The sequence below is a fragment of the Triticum aestivum genome, chromosome 3D, assembly GCF_018294505.1.
Source record: "Triticum aestivum cultivar Chinese Spring chromosome 3D, IWGSC CS RefSeq v2.1, whole genome shotgun sequence".
Lineage (NCBI taxonomy): Eukaryota > Viridiplantae > Streptophyta > Magnoliopsida > Poales > Poaceae > Triticum > Triticum aestivum.
Genome location: NC_057802.1, coordinates 463,068,654 through 463,087,970, shown reverse-complemented (window position 1 = coordinate 463,087,970; position 19,317 = coordinate 463,068,654). Strand labels below are relative to the sequence as shown.

Sequence of the window (19,317 nt, the reverse complement as noted above, 5' to 3'; positions counted from 1 at the left end):
CGTATGCATTCTGTTGACACGTGTCGAATGTCTTCACTGCGTCCTTGTCAGCTGAAGATATAGAGACACCCATTTAATTCTAATTTTAATGCCATGTATCTTTTGCCTGGATACCGGAGAAGCCGGAACGACCACCTGACAAACTAGGCGTGCATGGGAACATGGAACAACTCTCAATGGGTTGCATGCATGCCACGTGTCCATCATATGTGAACCGCCAGGGGAACCTGTGTAATTGCGTTGTGCAGCCCTTTACCTTATAAATACATAGTCACGCGCGGTCATTATCTCCTCTTTCACCTCGCCATCTCGCTCAAACCCTAGCGCCACCGCTAGCTCGCGTCGACGCTGGAGATGAAGCGCTTAGCTGCCTCAACCTCTTCGACGTTGTCCTCACGCCGGCCGTGGACCTCGTCCTCTCCGCCGCCGCCGTAGGTGTCTTCCGCTGCCAAGTTAGGGCGCGGGAGATCAGACTGCTCGGCATCCGTTTTGTGTCGTCTAGCAGTTCGTCTGTGGTAAATAAATCTCACCTTTTACAGCCTTTTCAATCTATCAAATCCATCCACTTCAACCAAAAGTGGTTTCTACACTTCCAAATCTGGATCTTTCTCTTTCTGAATCTCATATCTTGCAAAGTATATTCACTTATGCTTCATAACTAGTTAGATTCCTCACTTGTACTTATTCATGGATTCGTACAAATCTGGAACCAACTCACTTCAAATAAGTGAATGTCTTCGCACTATGAGGTCAATGTCTTCAAACTGATTTATCTTCAAAATCTTCTGATAATGCTTATGACCTCTTCCCCTTACCTCGCATCTCTAATGCTGTCACAGGTACATGTCTGTGGGAGAATCCCTTGGTTCTCATAGTCTGCATTCATTTGCAGAATTCTTACAGCATCATATTGACTCTCCTGAAGCCAGTTCTTGTTTGACAAGTAGACGGAAGCCTTTCACTGTCTTGAAGCCTCTCTGTCTGAACATTATGGCCTCTGAAAAATATGCAAGGAAGGGTGGCAGGCAGCGCCGTGGAAATACTGCTCTAGATCTGCCTCCCAATCTGTTTGAACTGTACAAGTCTGATCCAGAGGAGAGCTACAATCAGCACAAGACCAGAATACAATGGATTCGAAGATATTGGGCTGAAAAATGGTTCAAGTATAACTTCGTCACCTGAATATGTTGAGAAGAATGCTATCAAGCACCTGTGGGGCGATATTCTTTACAAGAATCTGCAACCCAAGTCGAAGCCTGAAGCTATTGCCCAAGGCTTATATCCTTGCATGGTCCGAGGACCTCAGCCAAAAAATGCCGACCCATCATCTCTTCTATGGTGTCGTGACGACAATCTCTTCAAGCGCAACTTTCAGTTCACAAAGGAGTCGGCTGCCAAAAACAGGAAGGATCTCGGACTCCACTTCAACCCTGGTCCGTCTGCTCCAAAACCGGATGGCACACGTGACGCCAATACCAATGTCATCGGCCCCTTCAATAGCTTCAATGGGCTTCTCTCCCATATTGCTTCTCAGAGGGCAACGGTAGAGCAATCTGCTGATGATGCAGACTCTGAGGATGCACCTGCACCACCGAAGCAAAAGAAGAAGTCAAAAGCTTCAAAGCCCTCTGCAGCACCAAAATCTTTGACTGTGAAGCCATTGATGATTGCACCTCCTGAACCAAGTGTGCAATCTGAAGACTTGTCTCGAGTCTCCAGGAAGACCAAGAAGACCAAGAAGCCCAAGAAGATTTCAGGGCATGACCTAACTCCAGCTGCGGTTATGCGCAATGAAGACAATACCATTGATCTATCCAGTGATGAAGATCTTGGTGATGAAGCTCTAGAGATGTTGATCAAGAGCAAGCAAGAGGCTGAGATCTTCCATGACCTGCCTCTCTTTAATGCTGACATTCTGAACAACTTCATTGAGGAATGGTTTGAGGACCAGAGCATCAACATTGATGATCTGCAGCTGCCAGTGGACATCAGCGTCACCTTTCACGAAGCCATTGCAAATGAACTTGCTCTGGCTCAGAAAATCATCGAGCTCAAGAACAAGATAGACTATGAGAAGGCACACTTCAAGAAGCACATGGCCAAGCTCAGTGTGGCTGATGTGCAAATCTTCAAGAAGATCATGAATGTCCTCAAGGCCAAATTCAACAAGAAGCCTGAAGAAGCCAAAGGCTCACGCGAGCGTATGAAGTACTACGCACAAAAATGTGTGCAAACGCACAATGAAGCTGAGAAGAGAAAGGCTCTTGGGTGTCCTGGCATCGAGCCCAAGATGGCTGCCAAGAAAAAGAAGAAGTCTGCTGAAGCCATACCTGAAGCTCAAAGGCGGGAACAACCCAGCATTGTCTTCCCTGCCAGCATGACTGCCTCGAAGCTAAAGGTCCCCTCATCAGCTTCCGAGCTAAAGAAGACAAGGCAAGCCGAAGCCAGAAAGAGGAAGCTCAAAGACACCTCTAACGGTGCTCCCTCCAAGAAGAAGTTGAAGACAAAGGCTTCAAAGTCTTCAAGAACAGAGTGTGCTGCTGCCCCAGAGCCCCTCAATGTTGAACCAATTTATGCTGCTCTCCCTGCCTCTACCAACCAAGAGCGTCGTCTAGTGATTCATGAGCCTACTTCCACAGAGGCTCCAAACAGTGAAGAGATTCCAGTTGTTGACCCCATCACAGCTGAAGACATTGGTCACGAAGACAATGTGAATGATGATGAAGTCCTTCCTCAACTTGAACCCAAGTTGGTATCATCGCCTGCTCTCATGAGCAGTGAAACTTATTAGCATTGGTCGTCCCTTGATGCCAGTTGCTCAAGATGACTCATGGGTTGAGCAACAACAACAAGTCACCCCTCTGCAAGACGAGACCCCACGTACTCCACCAGCTCAAGTCACCACTCCGGTGTTTGATGATGACAACTTCATGGAACATACCACCCCCTCTCGAAAGGCGTCGCCAGCATTTCGCAGGCTTCGCAAAGGCCTCAGGCCACAGGTCTCCATGACAAACATTCTAGAAGAGGATGTGCAACACAACAACTCAGTAGCACATCAAGTGTTCCCTGAAGCCACCCCTTCTATGTCTGCTTCTGAGTCTGAAGCTAAAACTGCTAAAGACATTCCAGCTGCATCAGCCGAAGAAGAAAAAGAAGAAGAGAGAGAAGAAGAAAGAGAACCCACACCCCCTGCCAGTGATCCGGTCCGACCAGATGAGAATGTCATCGTGCCCGACCCTCTAGTTGTTGAACAGATGGAGGTTGAAAACAATGAGGCTGCCACAACCAATAATACTGAAGCCAATGACACTGTCATGGCTGAAGAGAATGTGGAGCCCGAAGCCAATGTTGCTACTAACACCATTGTGCAGCCAATCATCTCTGATGACGCCGTTCCTCCACCAAGGCCTCATACTATGGAACGTGTGTTCAATCATGGTGAGATGGAGACTGTCAGATGGCCTATCATGGTTCCACCCACTCCTCCCGGGCCGCAATATAAGTATCATGTGGAGCAGAGGCCTCAAGTTCAGAAGCCTAAGCCAAGATTGTCAAGGCTTCCAAGTGTTGCCACAACACAGGGCTCGTTCAGTGTGCTCAGCTTCAGAGAGCACAACACCTTCTTTGACAGTGCCAAGAACCTGTACACGAAGCCAAAGATATCCTCTGACAGGTTTTGGAGCCATTAGCAGCAAAGCTACTACTCCTACATCTTATACAACCAGGACGGGATTTTCCGCATAAGCGTCTGAATTGTGATGCTATGACTGGGCTCCCATGCCTCGAAGAGGCCCTTGATTGTTTTCGGGATGTTGGGCTGCTGCCGTTTGTGACTGACAAGGAGCACTGGAATGAAGAACTTCTGCTCTAGTTCTATGCAACATTGCACATTTGAGGCTACAACAGGGATCCGAAGACTTGGGTCCTTGAGTGGATGACAGGAGATATTCATCATGAAGCCAAAGCTCAGGACATCATTGATCTTACTTCCCTGCCCACTCCAGGTAAGTTGCACGAACCTGGTTGTCAGCTTCATCAGAATGAACTGCAAAGCATCTTCCAGAAGCCAGAGCCCAACATGAGCCAAATGCTGAGCATGATGAAGCCATTGCCCCAAGACGCCGAATACCCCAAGGAGTTCTTTGTTAAGGACCTTGAGTACTTGCCACGCACAGTCTATCACATTCTGAGGCGTACTCTCTAGCCAATCAAAGGCAATCCCTCTGAAGCTAAACTCGAAGGCGCCATGAAGACATTGGTTTTCTATATCATCAATGGCATCAGGTTCAACACTCAGGATTTCTTTATCGGATAGCCTGCTGCTTCTGGGATTGATCTTTTTGGCCTGAAATTTTATGCTCCATGGGTGATGTGCTTGATCAAGCTTCATTCAACCATCAACTATCAACCTTCAGCACACAACCATATTGTGTTTTTGCCTGATGTTGATATGTCCATTGAAGCCATCTACCCCGAGCCAGCAAAGAAGCCACTCCACCTTCAGAATGCAGAATTCCAAAGCTTCACGCAGCCTATTGAAGGGATTCATGTGCCAAATGCTACAACTCCTGCTTATCCTCTGGCTGGAAACTTGCGTATGCCGCACCGTGCAAACACTAAAGCCACTGCCAGCACCATTGCTCAAAGGCCTCAGAAGCGTCCTCGTGTCCTCAACGACCGTGAGCTTCTGGTGTCTTTACATCAAAAGCAAGATAGGCATCATGACTGGCTGAAGCGTCAGATGCAGAGTCTCTTGGTGGATGTTAATCGCATTCGCAACTTGGCCACCAAGAACTCTTTCATTGTGCATGAAGCCTGTTGGCGGTCCTGGAAGAGCCTCACATTGCTCTGCTCTGAATATGATTTTTGCGAAGATGGCTTCATAGAGAGCTTCAAGTTTTACTCCAAGCCCCCACAATCTGCAAGCTAGCGTCGCACACCATCCATTGAAGATTCTGAACATTCGTCTTCAGCGACAACTGTTGTTGCGAGAATCGTCGATGAAGAAGATGACGCCACTTCACCAACTCTGGCTGCATTGCACCACGATTCTGCTTCAGGCCCGTCTGCACCACCAAACTCCAACGTCGGTCCTGCTCCATCTTCTACTCCAACAGGGAACGAGTAGATCCTCTATGTCTTCAAACCTTTTTGGTCCTTACTGATAAAAGGGGGAGAAGCATATGAGGTTGATAGTCTTCAAGCAAGTCCATATGGGGTGGTTGCATTATTTTTGCTAAGTTCATACAACTCTCGCTTTAAAACTATTTGGCTCTTGAGTTGTAACACTTAAACTTGATGTTCGTCTGCTACTCTTGCTGCTACTTTGTGATGCAATGATAAATTCCGCATGAAGTCATTCTGCAGACGCCCATTTTTCATTGTGCATGTCATTATCTTCGTTATTTTTATAAGTTGAAGAGGATCTCCACAAATTGAAACCTACCATGTGCATTTGCATTCAAAAGCAAACTACTTATATGCACATCTTCAGGGGGGGCCTTTAACTTTCACATACTTTTATCCCCATTGAAAACTTCAACCAGTTTGTCATCAATCACCAAAAAGGGGGACATTGTAAGTGCATCTAGTGCCATCCCTAGTTGGTTTTGGAGTATTGACAACAAACTCGGTTGAGGGACTAATGTGTTTGTGAGAATTGCAGGATAACATAGGTAGTAGTCCCTTATTTATTCGGTTTACCTACCAGAGATGACCCCTAAAAATGTGTGAAGACATTGAAGACGATGGTGGTTCGTGAAGACATTCACGATGAAGATTATGACATGTGAAGACATTCACTTGAAGACTATGGTGTGCGAAGACATAGTTGTTTCGTAGTTTCCTTTTCTTCCTTGTTGAGTCATAGGAACCACCTACTATTAAGTGGGGTCCAAGTGAACAAAGTCAGAGTGACTAACGTGATGCTCAACCAAAATCCTATGTCTTCAAGCGAAGACAATGAGAGCAAATCTTATCCAGAGTTGGATGAGTCAGCTTTGCTTGTAGCCCAAGTAAAGCTGCCACGTGTGTTTGAAATCCGACCATTGGACACATGTCGGTTCCTTAGAGACCCAGGGTCATTTCGGACATATCAAGTCGGGTTGCCTCGTGGCTATAAATAGCCCACCCCCTACACCATAAATTGGTGGCCGCTTAGAGTTACTGCACGGCTTTTGTCGTTTGAGAGCAACCCACCTCCAAAGCATTTGAGAGAGAGATCCTTGCGAGGACAAAGCCCAAAACACCCAGAGCCAAAGAGTGTTAGGCATCACTGAAGTCTTTCTGTCCGCGTGACCTGAAGACTTGTTACACTTGAGGACTGTGAATCCTCCAGCCGGTTAGGCATCGCATTCTGAGCATCCAAGAGTCATTATGAACGAAGTCTGTGAAGGTTTGGAAGTCTACCTTAAAGACTTACCAGAGTGATTGGGCGAGGACTGGGTGTCCTTAGCTCAAGGGGAATAAGGTGAAGACGCGGTCTTCTAAGTTAAATCTCAGCCTCCCTAACCAGACGTACAGTTGACATAGCAACTCGAACTAGTCTACCAAATCCTTGTCTTCACCAAGCAACTGGTTCTATCCCTCACTTCTCTTTACTTTTTAGTTTGTCTTCATGAAGTCATTGCTTGCTTGTCTGATCTGATTGACTTCACTGTGTGAAGACTATTTATTGTTTGGCTTTATACTGTCTTCCATCCTGATCCATACTACCTAGCTGCTGATAGTCTTCATACTTTCACTACATTGCTTACTTGACTATGGCTTGTCTAGTGTAGTCTATCTTCCGCTGCATATCAATAGGTTCATTTCATCTGTTTGTCTTCAAAGACCTCATGTTTTGAAGACTTTCATAAAAATCGCCTATTCACCCCCCTCTAGTCGATAACTAGCACTTTCACATTTGCCTCTGAATCCTCCTCTGAGGAGCTACCTGTAACTAGCAAGATATCTGCTTCAGCAGGTAGCATTGTCTGCTCTGAAGACCTTGTTTTCACTCCAGATTTATCCATCACCAATTCAAATGGCTGATGCACAGGAAGAGCAGTTGAATATACAAACATTGTTGACAAATGCAATGAGAAATACAAAAAAGGATGGCATGATATAATTCACATATATGATGTTTGGCTAAACAGCATGGCATTGCATAATTCACATATATAATGTCTTGCAACAAGATATCATTGCATAATTCACATATATAATGTCTTGCAACAAGATGGCATTGCATAATTCACATATATGGTAATTAGACACTAAATAGGTGGCATTCACACAAAGCATGTCTAAACTAAGCAAAGGACATAGCAATGCAAGACACCATACGCACGATATGAGCAACATAACCCTGCCAAGTTAGAGCATGCACCTCGGGGGGGGGGGGATAGGACTGGTCATCTGTCTCTGAATCCTCCTCTGAGGAGCTATCCGTAACCAGCAAGACATGCGCTTCGTCAGATAGCATTGTCTGCTCTAAAGACCTTGTTTCCGCTCCAGATTTTTCCATGACTGTGTCGAATTGCTGATGCACAGGAAGAGTAACTGAATGTACTAAAATTGTTGACAAATTTAATACGTAATAGAAAAACGATGGCATGATATAATTCACATATAAGATGACTGGCTAACCAGGGTGGCATTGCAAAATTCACATATATGATGCCTGGCTAAACAAGATGGCATTGCATGATTCACATATACGATAAAGAAACTAAACAGATGGCATTCACACAAAGCATGTCTAAACTAAGCAGATGACATAGTTGATGTATAAAGTAAGCAATGCAAGGCACCATATGCATGAAATTACCAACATCGGCATCCCAAGTAAGAGCGAAGACCTCAGGGGGTAAATAGGAGTGGTCTTCTCCTTCTAAATCCCCCTCAGAACAGTTATCTTCCTCTTGATTACAATCCGAAATGGGTGGAGGGGGGGCTGCCTTTGCACCCACCATGGAGCGATGTCTGCATGAAATTTTATTGCCACGCAAGGCTCATCTCTTTTGCTCTACATGTTCAGTTCCATTGTGTACAATAACTGACATGCATAGGAATAAAACATAGTGAGATTATGTAAGGAGAGCATGAACAAATCCAGAGTTATGGTAGCAAACTGTGGATGGACCCAAAACCAATGATAGCAGGCTGATAATAGCTTTAGTTAAAAAATACAGATAATGGCTCCTTTAATGTTTGTTTGCACCCAACATGAAACTCATAGTAGACACCCGAGATTAACCAGATAGTAGACACATAGTACTGATTGCTGCCCTAATATGTACCCCATGACCATTTAAAAACTCAAGTTTCAGCATTATTTTGGACTTGACTCGGAGTCTAATAGGTGAGCACGACGATAAAGTAGCATGTCATCATATTAAGTGATGCATAACGTAAGCGGACACGATAGAGTGCGACCTTTCTTGCGGACTCGTGTAGTCCTCAAGGTCATCTGCTCAGTTGATGATGGTAATGCAGTTGTCGTGGCTGCTGGCGGCGGGGAAGAAGATTTGAGGCGGCGAAAGACAGTCTGGAGAGCGGATCCCTACTGTGGTGAACCCTTCCATCGTTGGAGCAGCTGAGCTGGGGTGGAACACAGCGCAGCATGAGCAGGACAAACCACACAAGGTTTTCTTTGACACATATCTGTAACAGAAGTAATTGTGTAAGGGCTTGTTTGAATTTGAGGATTCGAACAATGCAGGGATAGTAAATACACAGGAATAGGATAGGAATGCACGTGCAAACAGAGAATTTAAAAACACAGGATTTCTGCCAATCTGGGTGTTTGGTTCACAAGAATTGGAAGATCACAGGAGGCAAAGAAGCATGGTGAGATTAAGTGAAACTACAAGAAAATGTACGGTTATAGTGCTATTATGCTACTATCTCTTAGTCTTGTGCTTCATGAATAGGAATTTGAAAAGGAGGACAAGTGGATATTAAAATTCCTACGGTTTTTCTTTCAAAGAAACACTAAAGGAACAAATCCTACAGTTTTCCTTTGCTCCATTCCTTTGAACCAAATACATGAATAGTAGTACCATAGGAAACTTTCCAATTCCTATGTTTTTCCTTCACTTTTCCTTTCAAGCACTGGCGATTCTAGTAGGCAGGCTTGAGCGGAAAAGCCTACACTAAAAAAATTTGTGCTACTTCTACTACTTTGGACCCAGGCCACTGCCCTACTAGCTCAACTCCCAGGCCCATCTACAAATGCACAGCTCAAACGCGCAGAGATAAATAATGATAGCGTTCAAGAGAGTCCATCACGGATAGCTAAGTTGCCTGGTACCTCACTGCTTGTCATATAGTAGGAGAAACTAATCGTATTTCACGTTACTACGTGTGCTCAGTGGACAATATATATAACCTGTAGAGTAAAAAAGAGATGCAATAAGTGTACAACCTCTTTGGCAAAGCCATGTCGATCTGAGCGTGATTGGGTTGGTCGGTGAGGATGCTCCGGCTGATTTGGCTGTCGGAGGAGGGGAAGAAGATCTTAGGCATCTGGAGATAGAGCCCGGGGTACTGCTTCGCTATGATGGAGGGTTTCGTCGTTGGAGCAGCTCCGGTGAGTTGTACGACAGCGAGGTTGAAGCAGGACAAGAGAGACAACGTTAACATGAGTGGAATTCTAATAGCATCTCCAATAGATGACGTAAAATACATAACCACAAAGTGCTAGATGTAAAATACATCAACCGCTCATCTCTGAACTTAACTGTCAAAACTGAATTTAACTGTCGAAACTGAATTTAACTGTCGAAACTGAATTTTGCTGTGAAAACTAAATTTTACTGTTGAAACTGAACACACTAGTAGCAGAAAAGCAGTAGCAGCAGCAGCGCCCAGAGAAGCAGCGGGTGCGAGAGCCGGGGCAGCTAGTCGTGTAAATCAGAGTAGGGTGAGGCTACACGTCAGTCGACTGACTTTTTCATCTCTGGTCAGTCGATTTTCCAGTCGTTGGATATGAAATCAAGGGCCTGCAGTTCATCTTTAACATCCACCCCCTGAGCCACTTGGAACATCTCTGCTTACCCGAATAAGGCACTTGGAACACATCTCTACTCCTAATGGACGACTTGGTGAATAGTCTCCGTGGTTTATTTTTGCTGGGTTTTTTTCGTCATCGTCCCACCTCCGGTTTTTTCATCATCCTCCCACCTCCGTTAACTCGCAACCCTCCCGCGAAAAAAACCCGTGCCAAAAAAACCCACTCCTATCGATCCCCTAGAGACATAGCGCTCCTCTCGCGGACGAGGTCTCGATCCGCTCTTCCTCCTCTCCCGAGGATACGCAGCCGCCGCCGCCGATCTGCCGATCCGGGCATCGCAGCCGCCGCCGATCTGCCTATCTGGGCAGACGCGGCCTTCACGGATCACGAGAACGCCGGCGCCGCCGGCTCCTCGGATGCGTCGCCCCCGGCGCTCAGATGCGTCGCCCGTCACCACCACGATGGCACCTCACTACTGCCGCTCGGCATGGATTGCCGCCCTGAGGGGGCAGGGGGCGGCTACCGCGGGCCCCCAAACTCTAGGGGCCACATCCCAGGTATGCTCCATGTACGCATGAGGCCCGAGGCATGCTGCTACGATGTGTGAGCAGAGGAGTAACTCCTATTTTTTCCATCCGAGATCGTGGTCTCCTTCCCTCCCTACGATGCAAGTCACGCCCTACACGGCGGCCGCCAGGAAACAAATGCGCGAGGCCGCAAGCGGATCCAGCGGGTTGCGACGTTCAGACGGCCTGCCAGGAACAAGATGGTTGGCTTGTTGCTTCTGATCTGATTGCTCCAGGACTCCTTTTGTTTTTCTGCCACAAAGTTCCTTCCACCTATGATATGTGTATCAAGCAGTCGATCACACCAGTTCACCAATCAGCCCTATTTGCTTCACCGGCCGGATCTCCTAGGTATACTATTAATCACTAATTCACTAACCATTGTCACTACATGTATGTTGGCAATTAGATTATTTTAGCTCAACAGATTTTGTAATTTGTTGTGTTTTAGCACTGCCTGATATTATATCATCTGGAAAGTATCGATTTGGTAATGAGCAAGAAAAAGGAAAATAGGCTTATGGATGAGTTAATATAATTACAGAGAGGAACTATGGATAAATTTTATCAAGAGTAATAGGGGCACTTCGACGAGTTGGCAGTAATTCCCGTGGACGAACCAACTACTGATGTTAAGAATCAAGTAAGTGTTTATGATTCTATTTGTTATTTGAATCAACATTAAGATGTTTTGTAGAAATTATTTTAGTGCATTGAATATTACGTCCTAAATTGATGTGTATTATAATACTACATACATACATTTTTTGATCGGTTACTACATACATACATATACCGGGTGGGAGGTCCACTTAGCAATCTCAACGTTTGATATTGATATATGCAAACATATATATGAGGGGCGATGAGGGGCCCCATATTAGTTTTCGCCCTGGGCCCCCGAAATCTCAGGACCGGCCCTGCAGGACGGCCAGACCAGGTGGCAAATATGGTGCATGAGTCAACCTCACAACGTACTATGGTGTCTAGCTAGGATGGGCGTGGTGTAACATGACGCTTTCTAGAAGCATGTTATCGAACATCTCCACAGAATCCCGAGCTTGCCTAATTCCCAAAGCATGTTATCATATTACGGAGGACAACTCTCTCAATTCCCAAAGCACTAATCTTGTCCTAATTGCTCATATATTGAATCACTTTTCGCTGCAAATATGTTTTCTATGCGTTCCTTCTTACAACCAGGGCATTTACTTCCCAAAGAGTTGCTCAACTAAAAAGGACAAGGTGTTTGAGACTGCTTTTATCTGCTCTGAAGTTTCCCCTTAAACACAACTTTTCAGGTCTGTTATTCTTGGTCATATATTTTGGAGTTTTTGCAACTCAGTGTGAAAGAGTTGGGTAACCAACTCAAAATGCGGTGGACAGAACTCAAAATGAGGTGGACAGTGATCAGTGTGCAGTCCATTGAGTATTAGTTTCACGAGCACTTCATATTGTTAATTGTGCTTCTGTCTATTAATCAAGAGTGTATTACTAAAACTACAGATTGATTGTTGTTGATGCGCCTATTGTACTGTAATTATTTAGTTCCTTCACTTCCAAGATGATCTCAGGTTTAGTAGTGATATAAAAAAGCTATACATTTCTATGTTTTTCCTCTGCTATTGTGTTGTTTCATCATTTTCTGTTCCTTGCGGTCTGCCACTCTTTGACTCCCTTTTTGTGCTCAAATATTTCTCAATGTTCCTTGCAGGATCCATATGAGCTTGGTTACGCACTAAATTATTCTGGAGGATCTCAGGTAATCGTTGCAGTTGAAGATTACGCCCCTGGTCATGATTCTCATTTTCAAACTTGCCATTCATCATAGGTGATTTCCCTTGCCCCTTCATCAGTTAATTCCTTTTGCTTGGCGGACTGATTCACAACTTAAGTGGATCCCTGAGGAATTCTACAATGGGTGTTTTTCTTATGTATGTAGGTTTTGGATGGAGTGTATTCATGCATTATATTGGAGCAGGGACCTGCGGAGGAGGGGGATACCATGGGGAGGCGAACCTGGTAAAGTAGGGGTGGAAAGTAGACTATAGGTATGTTATCCGTGGCAAGGACTTGGTGGATTGTTTACCATTTAGTTGTGTTCAACACCGAAAAATGGTAATATCATTTTTTGTCCTTTGCAAATTAAATTATTAATCCATAACATTATTTTTATATATGGGCTTCTATTAGCGCAACTGGATTGATGTAGCGGAGAATTACCTTCAAAATGATTAAACGAATGCGAAGATTGGCCTTCTTGAATTTTGACCACGTCTAATAACACTTCTAAATTATGTCTAATCTCCATGTAGTTTGGTCCGGTTATTTCATCAACTAGCCCACTACTATGTGCTGGAAGTTATATTGTTACTTAATACAGGCTACCCATTCTAAACATCTTTTTGACTGTGTTGTCAGATTGATTTATCCAATGGAACCTCACATTAATAATAAATTCCTTACAATAACAATGTGCTTTATTTTAAAATGGTTGAATATAATTACCAAGTTTGATGGACGTTCTATGCCATGCCAGTCATTCATATGGAGAGCGCAAATGCAAATGTTCATATTGTATTGACGATGCTCCCTTTTGAAATTAACATGCTTTGTCAATTTATTTTCGACATGATGTATTATCTTATTACTTTTTAGCCTATAGGTTTTATATGAGTGAAAATTAAATATGACAGTTCTTAGTCTGGTCTTGCCAACCCCTCCATGTTAACCAGGTATGCAATGCATTATATAAGATTATTTTTGTTGTTTTTCCTTCTTGTTAGTATTTTTAATTATGGTTATTACTCTTTGGAATAATCAACAATTTAATCTCTACTATTAAAGGGGAGTAAGTAGGTCGTTTTTTCATGGAGGGTGAGGCACAACCTTGTGAAGGAGTGGAGAAGATAGTGTGCTCTGGTCCTCCTCCAAGCCCGCCAGCATGGTCAGAAGTTGAAATTACTTTGGGCATAGTATCCCAGGACCATGAGGAAGAACATATAGTCTCAACAAAAATGACATTAGCCCATTAGAGAAATAGGTGCTGATTGTTTAGCAGATATGTTGGTGTGTCAAGTGTTGAGGAGCAGAGTTTACCCGTTCCACAACTTCAAGCTTGATGGGGGCATCAACAACGGTGCCTTCACCCTTGCTTGTGCCTGTGCCCATATGGCCATCTTTGATATGTGGTATTTAGTTACATGACAGAGTTCTTTGTAAGTGATAAGATGATTTGGAACTCGGTCACTTGATACATGTTTGATTGATGGGGAAAGTATCAGGTGCTCCCAAGCCTGGTGAACTTCGTATTAGTGACCTTTTAGATATTTAGCATTCTAAAAGTTAGATCCACCCGAACTGGATATGCATACTATTCTTGAGGTCGCTCGTGTGGGCTCCTGGTCTACAATTTGCTGATTTGAGTATATGTTGCGTCTTGATGTGTTGCAGATCCTTAAGGTCAGGTGTGATAACTAGCGACACGTGGTGGAGCTTCTGCGGTAGGGCATCGCCGACGGCAGCATCACCTGCATCAAACTCTCCCTGGTCGCCTTCGAGAGTGTGTGCACCCGACCTACAAGCTTGTTATGATGCCCTTTGAATTTCCGAGCAACTTGCAACCTTTCCAGATTTATCAACACTGGTCACATTAGTAGTCAATATGGTTCAGATGCATAATAGTACGTACTTCGTTTCCTTTTTGTTGCATACATGGCATCTTGTGAGAAAGTGTTCCTTATATTATGTAACTAGGGATAAATATGACGAAGCCAACAGTAAAGGTGCTCATGTAAAAAAACTGAAGTTTAAAGGAAATTGTTATAATATATATATCAATTCCGACATTGGTATCTAAAGGATGGGTCAAGGAATGTTTGTCCCTCATGAGTGATGGGTTCCCTGTTTGGCTCCCTTTTCTATGAGTTGACTCTACAGATCTTGGATCTTCTCTGAAACCGTAAATTGGCAGTTGTAGCAAAAGTATATATATATATATATATATAGTTGCTAGACCTTCTCATTACACTATTTCACTTTTTTGGCCTAATACTATCATGTATGGACCTAATAACAGAAGACATGAGAAATGCTTTTGTAACATAATGATTGTTTCGTTAGCTGCTCTGTTTATTTAGTGTTGTTGATCCAAAAACTTGAAAGTGTACAAATTTTCATGCATGGGACTAAAGAACCAACCATTTCTCGATTTGGTGATGCTTTATTCAGATTTCTTGTGCATCAGATTGGAATGTTACCACAAACCTGTTTTTATCTCATTTCATGGGTGTTAATGCCAAGGCCTTTTTTATGTCCCCTCTACTGTTTTCCGTTACATGTGATGGTCGAAATTGGACCGGAGAGGTTCTGAACTCTTTGGCCTATGATATGTAAGTAGCAACCAGTCATGCCCATTCTGATTGATGCTTAAATTTGTGAACCTCTCCTAGCATTTGCAGGGCCATACTACTGGTATAACCCATGGTAAGATTGACATCAAATTGCTCAACTTCCTGACACATGAATAGTTGTCAAATGGTAATACTTGAATTTATCCTTGCATCTTCAATAAATCGACCACTGAATCCACTAGATCCATTAATGAGTTCAAATACTTTGTTGTTTATAAATTTTCAGTGAAATTTCTTATATGCTCGATCGCCTGATTTTATGTACTTTTTCCCAATAATAGGAAACAATCTTTTTATAGCTTATTATAATCGTTGGGAGTATCTGCTCCTGTGTATGTACTCTTAGTTATCTTGTAGAGTTGGGATGTTATGCTGCGTATGTCTTTTGCTGTAGTAGTTCCTAAGGTAAACTGTATGGTTCTAAGTGGCAAATTTCATGTGTAACAGTTTGCCACACAATTGTGTAATGCATTGAAATTTCTGGTTGTAGCATTTTGGAAAATTAGTTTTAAGGAACAAAATCCTCCATGTTTTTTCTTTAATTAATGGATAATAATAATGGAAATTCTCCCTGAGACAACCGGTCATATTTGATAGATAGCACCTGCATAAAAAGGCGTCCATGTGTTATCTAGATAGCACTTGCATACCGGATCCGATCCCGGGCTACACCCCTGCCAAGCAGATTGAACTATCTCCTGGAACCCTTGCATCCTTATGACCTTACCCAATGATTCTCGAACCGGAAAGCGTGGGAGTGTATAAATGATACATCACAATTTAGCAGCAATGGGCAATGATCTGACATCTCTAATGGAAGGGCTTGCAGCAAGCAGTTTGGCATCATGCACTCCCACTCATCATTGATCAGCACACGGTCAAGTTTCACAACAGTTGCATTTCTCTGCTCATTGCACCATGTGTAGCGCCGCCCGTGTAGGTACAGATAAGTTAGTATACGTCGTTGACTTACATTTTTATCTAAATACATTGCAAGTAAAGAAGAATTCTAATTTTCTACACATATGAAATTTGACCTGCATTATGTTTATATATGCAACAAGTAATTTTTTTGAAGCCCGTGGCAACGCACGGGCATTCTACTAGTTAAGATAAGTATCAACCTGCCATGCAGATCAGGAGAGTATTGCATCTTCACGGAGTGGGATAGTTAATATAGGGATACTCTCCTCCCAGCTGACCAACAGCTTGTCTCTCACTTCTACTTCACGGGATCTCCGATCACATAGAGTGGGTTACCACTATGGACAACTCATGCGGTGGGTCTCAGACCCATCTCCATCGATGCATTATCTATCACATTACGTGATAGACCCTTTGTGAAGGGATCTGCCAAATTTTTCGATGTTTGGATATAATCCAACGTAATAACTCCGGAGTTCCTCAATTTTCTGACAGATTTTAGTCTCCTCTTCACATGCCTTGAGGATTTCATACTATCCTTAGAACTTTTTATCTTGACGATCACAGTTTGATTATCACAGTTCATCAGGATAGGGGGTATTGGTTTTTCAACCATAGGTAAGTCCATCAAGAGCTCATGAAGCCACTCTGCTTCAACAGTGGCAGTGTCTAATGCTGTGAGTTCTGCTTCTATAGTTGACCTTGTTAAGATGGTCTGCTTGCAAGACTTCCAAGAAACAGCGCCACCACCAAGTGTAAAAACATAACCACTTGTGGCCTTAATCTCATCAGCATCAGATATCCAGTTTGAGTCACTATAACCCTCCAATACCCTTGGATACCCGGTGTAGTGAATCCCATAGCTCGCAGTGCCTTTCAAATAGCGCATAACTCTCTCAAGCGCATGCCAATGATCATCTCCCGGTTTTGACACAAACCGACTCAGCTTGCTCACAACAAATGAGATGTCAGGCCTTGTGGCACTCGCCAAATACATAAGCCAGCCAATAATCTGAGAATACCTCAGTTGATCTCTAGCAATCCGTCAATTCTTTCGAAGCAACACACCAGCATCATATGGAGTTGGAGAAGGCATGCAGTCGCTATACCCAAAACGACTCAAGACCTTTTCCACATAGTGAGACTGAAGCAGTGTGATCCCACCATTCTCATCTCTCAACAGCTTGATGTTTAAGATAACATCAGCTACTCCTAGATCCTTCATCTCAAAACAGCGAGATAAGAAATCCTTAACCTCCTTGATTAAATCAAGTTTGGTTCCAAAGATCAGTATGTCATCGACATACAGACAAAGAATAAATCCTTCGCCCCCACCATGGCGATAGTACACGCACTTGTCACCATCATTTAGTACAAAGCCGACAGTAGTTAATGTTCTTTCGAACTTCTCATGTCACTCCTTAGGAGCTTGTTTAAGGCCATATAAAGACTTTAATAACTTGCACACCTTTCCTTCCTGACCAGGTACTACAAAACCATCTGGCTGATCCATGTAAATTTCCTCCTTCAACTCTCCATTGAGGAAAGCCGTCTTAATGTCCATTTGATGAACGAGAAGACCATGTGAGGCAGCTAGTGATAGTAGCACCCGAATTGTGGTCAGTCTAGCCACGGGTGAGTAAGTATCAAAGAAGTCTTCACCTTCTTTCTGGGTATAACCCTTGGCCACAAGCCGTGCCTTGTACTTTTCAATCGTACCATCATGTCTAAGCTTCTTCTTGAACACCCACTTACATCCTACAGGTTTGCACCCATAAGGACGGTTAGTGATCTCCCAGGTTCCATTAGCTAAGATGGAATCCATCTCGCTACGTACAGCTTCCTTCCAGTAGTCAGCATCAGGAGATGCATAGGCTTCTGAAATAGTCCTGGGTGTGTCATCCACGAGGTACACAATGAAATCATCACCAAAGGACTTTGCAGTCCTCTGTCTCTTACTCCTCACAGGAGTTCCATTGTCACCCTCAACAGGATTCTCAACGTGTTCCATCGCAATGGTGGGTTCAGGAATTACAGCGAATTCCTCACTAGATGGAGTAGGTATCTCCTGATTTGATGAAATCGACATATCCTTCATAGGAAATATGTCCTCAAAGAAAGTTGCATCATTCGACTCCATAATCGTACCAACATGCATGTCGGATACCTCAGATTTTATTATCAAAAATCTATAGCCAATGCTATGAAAAGCATAGCCCAAAAGAACACAATCCACGGTTTTTGGTCCAAGCTTGCGCTTCTTGGGAATTGGTATATTGACTTTCGCCAAACAACCCCAAGTACGTAGGTAAGAGAGTTTCAATCTTTTCCTTTCCCATTCCTCAAATGGAGTCATGGTCTTATGCTTTGTGGGAACTTGGTTTAGGACATGACATGCAGTCATTAGCGCCTCCCCCACCATTCCTTGGAGAGACCCGGTGTGTCTAACATGGTGTTAACCATATCAGTTAGAGTTCGGTTCTTTCTTTCGGCTACCCCATTTGACTGAGGTGAGTAGGGAGGCGTCCTCTCATGGATTATACCATGTTCCGCACAAAACAGATCAAATTCATTGGAAAAATACTCTCCACCACGATCGGACCTAAGTCGTTTAATTTTCCGATCAAGTTGGTTCTTTGCCTCAGCTTTATAGTTTTCGAAGAAAGTTAGAGCCTCATCTTTTGATTTCAGAAGATACACATAATAATATCTAGTGGAGTCATCAATCAACGTCATGAAGTATCTCTTTCCACCTTTTGTCAACACGCCATTCATCTCACAAAGATCAGAATGTATAAGCTCTAGTGGCGCTAAGTCTCTTGCCTCTGCAGTCTTATGGGACTTGCGAGGTTGCTTAGCTTGCACACATACTTGGCACTTGGAGCCTTTGGCAGTAGAGATTTTCGGAATTAAATTCATATTGGCTAGCCGCGTCATGCAACCAAAGTTAATGTGACAAAGTCGTGAATGCCAAATATCAGACTCATTATTGTGGCAAACATTATTAATAACTTTAGTGCAAATATCTGACAAAGACAGGCGGAACAAGCCTCCGCTCTCGTAGCCTTTTCCAACAAATTGTCCATACTTAGAAATTACAACTTTATTGGATTCGAAAACCAACTTAAAACCATCTCGACATAAACGGGAACCGCTAACGAGATTTTTATTGATGGACGACACATGATGAACGTTCTTCAGACGCACGGTCTTCCCCGAAGTAAACTTCAGATCGACCGTACCAACACCTCGAATGATGGCATGTGACCCATTCCCCATCAGCATGGGAGAAGTCCATGTGGCCCTGATTCCTTCATATCAGGATCACCAATGACAACATTAGCGGACTTGCCGCTCTTCTCATGTTCGCACTCCTCAAAGCGGTTAGGACACTTCGGAGCCCAGTGATTAG

At 43.7% G+C, this 19,317-nt stretch overlaps 1 long non-coding RNA gene across 1 annotated transcript; it reads left to right on the top strand.

Moving 5' to 3' along the window:
• The first annotated feature begins 10,691 nt into the window (after positions 1–10,691).
• Positions 10,692–13,076, top strand: LOC123074960 (uncharacterized). The gene is made up of 4 exons (XR_006436068.1): positions 10,692–10,920; positions 11,114–11,212; positions 12,284–12,400; positions 12,512–13,076. It is a non-coding gene; the product is annotated as an uncharacterized lncRNA (long non-coding RNA).
• The last annotated feature ends 6,241 nt before the right edge of the window (positions 13,077–19,317 follow it).